Raw genomic sequence first — 9,303 nt, forward strand, 5'->3', positions numbered from 1 at the left:
ATTGTTTATACAAATCTTGGATTTATCTATCATTCACCGTTGTCAGGCAGAATATTCTCTTTGTCCACTTATTATCGGGTGAATCATTCTCCTTATTTACATAAATGTCATTTATTAACATTTATTGCTAGATATGTCTCATTTGATGTTCTAGTGGTAAGGAAATTGCATATTTATTGTCATTAATCATATGCAAACTCTGTCTCTCACATCGTGGATCCTTGTGCTTAATATCTAAAGTTATTATCCTTAACTAGGTTTAACCCTTCATTATTAAATTTAACAGTTTAATCTGAGATTATATTTCTCGATCAAACAGCTAACACAGTCCTTGGATTGATAAAGTCGCAAATAATAATATGGGTGATTCTTCTAATAAGATGCTTATATACATGATGAACAACTTGAAATTTCACTACTAGAAATCTGGTAAAAACCGACCAAAAGAACCGACCAAAGTTGATCGGTAATGGCCAATAACCGACCAAAACGCGACCATTTACGTATGGACGGTATTTTAGGTGTCGGAAAGGAATACCGACCAAAGTTGGTCGGAAATTATCGACCAACTTTGGTCGGTCAATTAAATTCAAAAAATAAAAATATTGCAAAAAAAAAAAAAACGACCATTATCTTTGATCTAAATTTTTTATTCGTGTCAAAATATGTAGTGCTTTATGCCCGGCACTGCAAAATAGTAAGAGATTTATTTCTTGCATTTTCATATGGCCAAAGCGCTCCGTTGACAAATTCTATATCTCAAGATATGCGGTAGTGAATCTTTAGGGGTAAGCATTTACTGGTTCTTTTGACCTTAAAGTACAATAAGAGCTTATTTGTTGTGGTAGGTAATAGCAGCTTCCATTGTTTTAGTTATTTGTTGTCAAAACAGGCTACGTTGCTTACGGCAATCACTAAACTTTGTTGACTAGAATTGGTGGGGTGTGCCGGGCCAAGGCAATAGTGCAACGCCAAGGTGACACGTGAAAGCCCCAATAGCAAATTACCGTGGTGGACTCTCCCCCTTGAAAAATTGAGTTAATATCGCGTGAGTTGATAACTCACATATCAGATATTAAATTGATAAAAACAGATACTACAGTTGATCTTAGCCAAAAGGACGAGAAAGGTCAGCTTTTATTCTACTTGACTCGCTGGAATTATACCTGGTGTTCTTTTCTTGTTTTTTTGTTTCACTTTCGATGTGGGATTAAATAAAGTTCCTACTTCAACGGGGACCACCAGAAGCTAAAGTCAAATGTGTGCTTTTACTCGAAGCTTAATTAGACAACAATAAGCTGTTGTAAAGGTAATGCCTTGGCACGAGATACACTATCTTTTAGCCAATAATCCCTGAGACTCAAATAAATTAAAAGTTAAAAGAGCACGGAGTACTAGCATTTTAAACCTTTTCTTGATCACATTACTGCTCTTTTTTGAGATTTTGTTTTAGTTCTGGAGAGTCTCTGCAACGTAATCTTGTCAGATTAACTTAATGAGTCCTCCCCTTATACTTTTGAAAGAAAACAAACTGAGAATGATTGAAGACACTAGTATACATGTGACAGTGTTAACTTTAAATTATCTCAAGAAACTTTTAAAACTTATAGTTTATAGATTCTATTCTTTTTAAATTTGAGTTCTAAATTAATAATTTGTACATATTAAATAAAAAATTTTAAGACAAATATAAAATGGATTTTTACCTAGCTATACTAATAGAAACCTATTTACCATCTTTATTTAAGTTTCTTAATAATTACTTTATATATCTATGTTTACTAGTTATATTGTTGCTCTCTAACATACACGCAAGTATACGTGGCGTACAAGTAATAAAATGATAAGCCGAGTGTCGAAACCACAGAGACTTGTATCAACTACCACTAAATTCACCAAGATTGTTATTCAGTCGAATCAATTCGAGTTCAAGAGTTTAATTATACTAAACTATAATTCTAAGTAGTAACTAAATTATCAAGCAGCAAAACGGTTGTTGTGTATTCAGTAGAGACAATATTCCATGGTTGTGATCGATTCACCAATCCTATTGTGTTCTAGTTAACTCTCTTTCATACAATTCACTCATGGTTGCTAATTAATCGAACAATTGCTCTCATAGCCCTCTCTGAAGTACTACTCGCCTATTCAAAATTGAATAACGCCTATTTTCCTATGAAATCAATCTATTAAGAACGCATTAATATTACGATATTTAATTAAGTACGGTGACTAGGTATATTCCTATCCTAACCACAAATCTGTGGCCCTTCAGAGTTATGATCGTGCTCTCTTCAATTCTTCTCTAATTTAGACATGGATTTCCCAAGCATAGCATAGACACTCAATAGAACCTAACTGGTGGCCAGACAATTAAACAATTAATCACATGATTGAAGAAACAATCATATATTGGTGAATTGTAATTAAGGTTAAGTCAACATTAAACAACAATATTCATGGCTAAATCACAACCCTAGAACTATGGATTTTAGCCACTCATGATAGTATCAAACAAATTCCTAAGTGTTGGATAATTGAAAATACTAAGAAAAGATAAAGAAATCTGAGATATCCTTAACCTTCAGTTAAACAACAATATAAGATCGCCCACCTTGAACTCTATATTTCAAATGTATTTGTCATGCAGATATTTCATCTTTTCTTTGTACAAGGACAAATTTGCATAAGCGTGGTATCAGAACTCATCCAATTCATTCAAATGTGCAACCCTCAAGTTAGCGGCTACATCCCATTCAGATTCAACTTCTTTAGATCCCACATGGCCTTGCGCTCAAGTTACACCGGAAGGTGACAAGCTTTCCCGAACACCAACCAGTATGGTGACATTCCGATAGGTATTTTGTAAGCCGTCCGATAAGCCCATAGTGCATCATCAAGCTTCTTGGCCCAATCCGTCCGATTAGCATTCACTGTTTTGGACAAAATACTCTTTATCTCTCGATTGGAAACTTCCACTTGATTGCTAGCTTGTGGATGATAGGGCGTCGTGACTTTATGAGTAACACCATACTTGCTAAGTAAAGTGTCGAAAGCCTTGTTGCAAAAATGTGACCCCCCATCACTTATAATTGCCCGCGGAGTACCAAACCTTGTGAAAATATTCTTCTTCAAGAACACCACCACACTTCTCGCCTCATTGTTGGGTAGAGCAACGGCCTCAACCCATTTGGACACATAATCCACCTCGACTAAGATGTAGTTTTTTCCACAAGAACTCACAAAAGGACCCCATGAATTCAATACCCCACACATAAAAAATCTCAATCTCCAAAATGGTAGTGAGAGGCATTTCATTTTTCTTTGAGATTCCACCGGCCCGTTGACATTCATCACATCTTTTCACTATCTCACTAGCATCCTTGTAAAGAGTGGGGCAATAGAAACCGCAACTCAACACTTTGGATGTTGTTCTTGCTCCACCATGATGACCACCATATGGAGAAGAATGACAAGCCCTAAGAATTTCACCTTGCTATTCTTCCGATACACATCTTCTAATCACCCCATCCATACAAATCCAGAAGAGGTATAGTTCATTCTAATAATAATCTTGACAATCCCGTTTGAGCTTCTTTCTTTGGTTTGAAAAGAACCCATCCGGGAGGATTCCACACACAAGGAAATTTGCTAGATCCGTGAACCATGGCACCTTTTTCATTGAAATAGCCAAGAGTTGCTCATCGGGGAAGGAGTAACTGATTCAAGGCCATCATGCGTCCTCCCCTCCTCTTCCAAACGATACAAGTGGTCTGTCACTTGGTTTTCACTACCTTTTCTATCTTGGATGTCAATGTCAAACTCTTGCAACAAAAGCACCCATCTCATCAACCGAGATTTGGAGTCCTTCTTGCTCATAAGATAATGAAGCGCCGTATGATCTGTGTGGACAATGACCTTTGCACTCATCAAGTACAGGCGGAAATTCTCAATTGCAAACACAATGGCAAAGAGCTCTTTCTCCGTAACAGTGTAGTTGACTTGGCCATTATTCATGGTCTTACTAGCATAGTAGACCAGATGAAAAATCTTGTGATGCGTTGCCCCAAAACAGCCCCAACAGCTACGTCACTTGCATTACACATGAGCTCAAAATAGACACTCCAATTTGGAGCGGTGATGATGAGAGTAGTTGTCAACTTAAACTTCAACAATTCAAAGGCTCTCATGCAATCATCACTGAAGTTGAACTTAGCATCCTTCTCAAGAAGCTTGCACATCGGATTCACCACCTAAGAGAAAGCTTTGATGAAGCGTCGGTAGAAACCAGTGTGGCTTAAGAAATTCCGCACACCCTTTACCGAAGTTGGAGGTGAAAGTTTAGAAATCACCTCAATCTTTGCCTTTTCAATTTCAATTCCATTCTTTGAGATTTTGTGGCCAAGGACAATGCCTTCCTCGACCATGAAATGACACTTCTCCCAATTAAGCACCAAATTTGTTTCTTCACATCTTGCCAACATTTTATCCAAATTTGCAAGACAATCATCAAAAGAATCTCCAACCACCGAGAAGTCATCCATGAAAACATCAAGGTAGTCCTCCACCATGTCCGTGAAAATAGCCACCATACACCTTTGAAAAGTCATCGGTGCATTGCATAAATCAAATGGCATCCGCTTGAAGGCGAAAGTACCATAGGGACATGTAAAGGTTATTTTCTCTTGATCCTCTGGAGCAATAAGAATTTGGTTTTCGCCCAAATACTTATCAAGAAAGAAATAGAAAGCACGGTCGGCCAATCTATCAAGCATTAGATGTAAGGAAGGAAGTGGAAAATGATCCTTCCTTGTGACTTTGTTGAGCTTGCGATAGTCCATACACACCCTCCATCCGGTTACCGTTCTTGTAGGAATTAACTCATTCTTGTCATTGGTGACCACCATCATGCCCCTCTTCTTTGGGACACATTGAACCGGAGAAGTCAACGAACTATCAAAGATGGGATAGACAACTCCGGCATCCATCCACTTGATAATCTCCCCCTTGACAACTTCTTGCATAGCCTCATTGAGTCTCCTTTGATGTTAAATAGATGGTTTAGCGCCTTCCTCCAAGTTGATCTTATGCATGCAAAATACGGGGCTTATCCCCTGAATATCCACCAAAGTCCACCCAATAGCCTTCTTCCTCTTTTATAGCACTACCAAAGTGGAGTCTACATGCACGTTAGTCAAACAAGAGGAAAGAATAACCGGTAAAGTAGAAAAAGGACCAAAAAATTCATACTGAAGATGTGGAGGAAATGGTTTCAATTCCAAGGTAGGAGGCTCTTCAATAGAAATATTTGTAGGAGGAGTTGTCCTAGTTTCAAGATCCAAGGACAATTTTCGGGGTGCATAGTTGTACGACCTCATTCCTTGCAAAGAGTTCACACATTCCATGAAGCTATCCATCTCGTCATCATCAAAGTTGAGCAAGACGAACTCCAACATATCACCAACATTGATCATAGAACTTGATTCATCAACAATAACATCGGTCACCAAGTCCACAAAAGAGCACACCTCATTGCTATTTGGTTGCCACATGGACTTACACACATGGAAGACCACTTTTTCATCACCAACCCGGAATGTAAGTTCTCCAGCTTTAACATCACAAAGAGCCTTCCTCGTATCAAGGAAAGGTCTTCCAAGAATAATCGGCGCCTCATAATCAACTTCACAATCTAGAATGACAAAATTCGCCGGAAGAATAAATTTATCAACACGAACTAAGACATCTTCAATCACTCCCAAAGGTCTCTTCATAATACGATCGGCCATTTGCAATCTCATAGAGGTGGATCTTGGTTTCCTAATTCCCAAGGTCTTGAAGACCGAATATGGCATCAAATTTATACTTGCCCCAAGATCACGAAGAGCTTTTGCAAACTCGACACTTCTAATTATACAAGAAATCGTGAAAGCACCAGGATCCTCCAACTTAGGAGCCATTGAATACACAGTTGCACTCACTTGATGAGTGACTTTGATGGTTTCAAAATTCATTGACCGCTTCTTTTTCACTGGATCCTTCATAAACTTTGCATATCCGGCCATTTGTTCTAAAGCTTCAACTAATGGAAAATTGATTGAGAGACCCTTCATCATTTGAATGAACTTCTTGAATTGATTCTCGCCATTTTGCTTGGCAAGTCTTTGAGGGTATGGAGGCGGAGGCATAGGCAATGATGCCTGATCCTTTTGCACTACCGGCTCTGGTATGTCAATAATGTGATCCCTAGACTGGTTCACCTCTTCCTGAGTCTCTTCCATACTATCATCAATATCAATTTGGAACTTCATCATTTTATTGCACCACATTGTTCGGGACCTCTTCTTCTTGTACCACTTGCTCATCATCCACAAGTTGTCTTTGACTTAAGGTGGGTGTATTCCCACCTCTTCCACTTCTTGTAGCAATGGCTATGGCATGCCTTATGTTGTTTCCACCCTTTGGGTTTACTACCGTGTCACTTGGTAGTGCCCCCTTAGGACGTGAATTTAGAGCTTGAGAGATTTTCCCTATTTGAACTTCTAAATTGCGGATTGATGTGCTATATGAGGCAAGTTGGGCATCCGAATCGGTATTCTTTTCCATCATTTGCTTAAATATATTCTCAATACGCCCATCTCATTGTTTGAAGAACTTGGATCATGGGAAGGATAAGGAGGCGAGTTGTTCGGTTGTTGATACATTGAGGGAATTGAAAACCCGACCCCCGGTTGCCTTGATTATTTCTCTATCCGCCTTGATTGTTACTCCCCCAATTTCCTTGATTATTGCCACTCCAATTTCTTTGGTTGTTAGAATTCCAATTGCCTTGATTGTTTTGAGGTCGCCATTGTTATTGGTGTGGGCCTTGAAAGTTGTTTCTTTGCCCTTGAAAGTTGTTCACATATTGCACCTCCTCTTCTTGTTTATTGTAAGAATCATCTTGATCAAAACCATTATCCTCTTGCACATAATTCTCTACTCGATTTTGTACTTGTGGACCCTTGGACCTTCTTTTGTTTACCATCATGTTCACCCCTTATATGGCATTGACTTGATTAGGATTTTGCACTTGTTGAAGTTGAGCCTTTGCTAGTTGATTCATGGTGGTAGTCAATTCGGCAATGGCTTGCCCATGGTCATGCAACTCTTTGTGAAGGTGGATCACGTTCGTATCACCTTATGGAACATTAGCCCGGGATTTCCATGCCGATGATGTTTCCGCCATTTCATCCAAAAACTCACACGCCTCCGCATACGGCATAGTCATAAAGTTACCACCGGCGAGTTGATTCACTACACATTGGTTGGTTGTGTTAATCCCATGATAGAATGTTTATTGAATCATGTTTTCTGTCATATCATTGTTGGGACATTCCTTGACCATTGTTCTATACCGCTTCCAAATCACGTGTAGTGGTTCATTCGGCTCTTGCTTGAATGCAAAAATCTCATCTCGAAGTGTAGTCATGTGCCCCGGAGAGAAAGACTTAGAGATAAATGTTTCCGCCAACTCATCCCAAGTACTAATGGAATGGTTCAGTAGTCGTTCTAACCAATCTAAAGCTTTTCCTCATAGAGAGAAGGGAGAAAGCCTTAGCCTCAATGCATCCTCGGAGACATTTGTTTGTTTGCTCCCCCAACAAGTGTCCACAAACCCCTTCAAATATTTGTATGCATTTTGACTTGGAGCACTGATGAAGAAACCTCATTACTCTAGCAAAGTGAGCATCACATTGGTGATTTGAAAGTTGCCCGCCCTAATACGGGGAGGGACTATTGCACTAGCATATCCTTATTAGATAACACCCGGTGTGGAGCCGCTCGTTGTGAAGGTGGGGGTGGAGTGGGGACATTATCATGAGGCACTCGTCCTCTTCTATTGGCTTGAGGTTCAAGAGGAACCTCATCAACTTGCTCATCCTCGACGTCCACATCCCCCAAAGGCAAATTTTCGAGCTCATTGTTCGTCGTAGTTGTACCTATGATTTCTCAAACAAGTTAGTAACACGGACGGAAAAGAATATATTCCCAAAACAAACCCAAATATATAGCTAACACCATTTTAACTCCCCGGCAACGGCGCCAAAAATTGATAACGTCAACAACACACCTCAATAAGAGATATGACACGGTCGTATGCAATAATAATTACCCTAGGAGTCGGGGTCGAATCCACTGGGAGTTAGGAGTATATATTTGAAGCAAGCAAATGGGTTATCTAAGATTGCAGTTCCACAACAAGGTTTTGTTTTCTATTTCTACTTTTACCCTAATGAATGCAAGATAAAGAAAATAGATTCTAGATAAATGTTTTTGAGATTTTTCCAATTGGATTAAAGGCCTAAGGCTATGACCATAAACTAGGTGTTTGCCTAATGGGATAAAAATGTTAATGCTTGTTTTGTTGATTGGGGTGTCTTATAGCTCTCAACTCTACGTTACCCACTCAATACCTCTCGGTCAGAGAGTGATTTTGCCTAATTTGGCTTTCTCAAGACCAAATGGGTATCAACCAAAACAGTTGATAAGAGCTCAAGTCGGGTAATTACTATCTCTAGGTTGAACCCTTTAATAAGGTTAATCAATCTCTCAATTAACCCAATTCTTTGTTAGCTAAGTTATCCTAGACTAGGTCTCTCTTTCTCAAGTAGAGACTAAGTCAAATAGGCATGAATCAATGTTTGCAACCATTAATTCTAAAATTGAAGCATGAACTAAGCTAAATAATCAACACCCAGTCATAAACAAGCACTAAATTAGATCCCCATAAGGTTTACACACTAGAGTTGGGTCACAACCCTAGTAAATGTCTAGCTACTCATAATGGAAATTGTAGAAAATAGAGAAGAAAGGCTAATTAAACTCATAATGGAAGATTAAAATGATGAAATCTAATGTTAAAACACCAAAATAACGTAAAACTTCCTAAAGTAGTAAAGAAAAACGGTTACAGCAGCTTCACATGTTCAAACTTGACCTAATTTTGTGAAACTCGTCTATTTATACAGGGCCAAAAATCTTGGATAAAAATGCTCCTCGGAAGGTTCTGCGGCCGCACAATTCTATGTGCGGTCCGCAGATTTCTTCAGCTGACAGGAAGTGCAGTTTTGCGGTCGCACATTTCTGAACTGCGGCCGCGAGGCAATCTTCTGTGACCGCACAATTCTTGTGTGGTCCGCAACTCACAAAGGCTTCTGGACTTGGTCTTTTTGCATACTCTCTCATCTTTGACTCTTAGGCCAGTTCTACGGCTGCACAATTCATGTGCGGTCTGCATATTGCTGAAAGTTCTGCTAAATG

The 9,303-nt window shown here is 39.1% G+C and overlaps 1 non-coding gene across 1 annotated transcript; it reads right to left on the reverse strand.

Annotated features, from left to right (window-relative positions):
• Positions 1-937: 937 nt before the first annotated feature.
• Positions 938-1,132, reverse strand: LOC117275609 (U2 spliceosomal RNA). Its single transcript, XR_004505801.1, has one exon. It is a non-coding gene; the product is annotated as a U2 spliceosomal RNA (small nuclear RNA).
• Between the last annotated feature and the right edge of the window lie 8,171 nt (positions 1,133-9,303).

The sequence above is a fragment of the Nicotiana tomentosiformis genome, chromosome 8, assembly GCF_000390325.3.
Source record: "Nicotiana tomentosiformis chromosome 8, ASM39032v3, whole genome shotgun sequence".
NCBI classification, from domain to species: Eukaryota; Viridiplantae; Streptophyta; class Magnoliopsida; order Solanales; family Solanaceae; genus Nicotiana; species Nicotiana tomentosiformis.